This window comes from Monopterus albus, unplaced genomic scaffold (genome assembly GCF_001952655.1).
Source record: "Monopterus albus unplaced genomic scaffold, M_albus_1.0 scaffold115.1, whole genome shotgun sequence".
Taxonomy (NCBI): domain Eukaryota; kingdom Metazoa; phylum Chordata; class Actinopteri; order Synbranchiformes; family Synbranchidae; genus Monopterus; species Monopterus albus.
In genome coordinates, this window is record NW_018127995.1 from 705196 (window position 1) to 707033 (window position 1838).

Here is a 1838-nt window from a genome sequence, read left to right on the forward strand (position 1 = left end):
TTCTCCGACTTCACAGCAAGGGAGGAGATCATTTGAGCGCTCTGTCTGTTTGATGTACGCTAATCACATGTGATCTTTTCAACAGGGAGCTGGCCGTCTTGTTAATTTGGCTGTTGGTGCGCGGCCAGACCCCCCTGCCTTCCCCCAATCAGGCCTCTGCCTGAAGTGTAATTGCAGAGCCACCATGCTTCGATGCGCTCGACCTTCATGACCTTAAAAGCCATTTCCATTTTTCTGACCACAAAAAAGAGCATATCTTGTTAATTGCAAAAAGGCAAATATTCTCCCTCCTCTGCTCTCCCCTCTCTTTCCTCCACATTTGATTTCCCTTTGAAGGCAAAACGCTGAAAAGCATTTCCATTTTCATTCATCAGCGCTTATCAGTCATCTGAAGGCCCCTTCAGCCACAATCAACATCACAGCTCCGACCGAGAGGGACGCCACAATGAGAAACGATCAACAATCGCAAGAAGCAATTTGCTTTAATGTGGAGAGTGTTTTGTTGCAGCTAACTGCTATTTTTTAATCCTCTGGCAGCTCTCCTCTGCTGCTCTGTGGAAGACAGAGGGAAGTATCACAGTGCGGCATCATGACTGACTTAAATACACAGTTCAGAGCAGCAGCTGCCACCGAGAAGCCACAGGAGACTTTTGCTGATCGCTCGGAGCTGCCGGAAGACTGCTGAGCCAGGCATTAAACCAACTGCTCTGGGCATCTGCCCGGCATCCAGCAGTCAGCGTCCTCCGGCAGCTGCCAGTGTGCAGGAGGTCCTTTAGTCACATGGCCCGTGCTGATATGACTCACACACACACAGGTGACCTGCGTCTGGTTTTTATTTACCAAAGAAGATTTGTTTACTGTATTTGTTCTTGTTGTTTGTTTCCTGATACTGTGGAGAACTGTGGTTTGCTGATTTACAGGTTTGGTACAACAGCTTCCTTCAGGATGAATAAAGTTGTCTGGTCTTAAACAGCGTCCGTTATGAAAACGTAAATGTGATGAATGTTTTATGAGAAACAGGATGTGTTTACATTTCAGTTAGCGACTTTCCTTCATTTCCCAGAATTCCTTTCAACAAACCTTTGGGGGGTTTCTCTAATGAAACACACCTGACCTGAAGGTAAACCAAGGTAAGAACATCAGCTAAAGGAAATGTACTTGGATAGATTTCTAAATGAAGTGATGACAGGAGTAGAGAAACACTCTGCATTCATTTGCATGTATCTGTGCATTTTCTCTGTAGGCAAGACAAATCACATGGACTACATCAGATGTCACGGCAAAGGATGTCCCGGAGCAAGGAGGCTGCTGGAGGGATCTGAGCAAGGAGGCATGAGAGCATCTTTAGTGGACTGACACAACACTTTTCAAACATTTGTTGGAGGGAAGGACGTCTCATGTCTCTAACAAGGTGTTTCCTTGTTTCCTCTGTTCTTCTCTTGCATCTTATGTGGGTGGGACTAAGACACAGGAGGGAAATGTGGATGCAGTTAAGTGAAGTGGGATTTACCCGGCGCTGTTTGTTGCGTCCAGCGCTGTCCTACTGTGGCTGTAATGATCACTAGCAGGCGTGAGAGTCAGTGATCAGGGACAGTCTCTGTACTGAGGGACAAACTGACTTGGTGTGTCGCAGACAGAGGTGCACACAGGCCTTTGCATCCACACAGGCCATTCCTCTCCCCTCCCTCATCCATCCAAGTCATCCTGTTTCACAAGCTGACCTCCTCCTGACCAAGTAAACATTATTTAACGCTCAGTAATATCCTCAAAGTGTGTGTTTATCATCATATCAAATTATTTTCAGCTTTCGATTCTGCTTCTCCTCAGCAGTCAGTGTT

General features: G+C 46.4%; 1 long non-coding RNA gene across 1 annotated transcript; it reads left to right on the plus strand.

Moving 5' to 3' along the window:
• The first annotated feature begins 496 nt into the window (after positions 1 to 496).
• Positions 497 to 1702, plus strand: LOC109966625 (uncharacterized). Its single transcript, XR_002275808.1, has 3 exons — positions 497 to 814; positions 1064 to 1130; positions 1244 to 1702. It is a non-coding gene; the product is annotated as an uncharacterized LOC109966625 (long non-coding RNA).
• Positions 1703 to 1838: the final 136 nt, after the last annotated feature.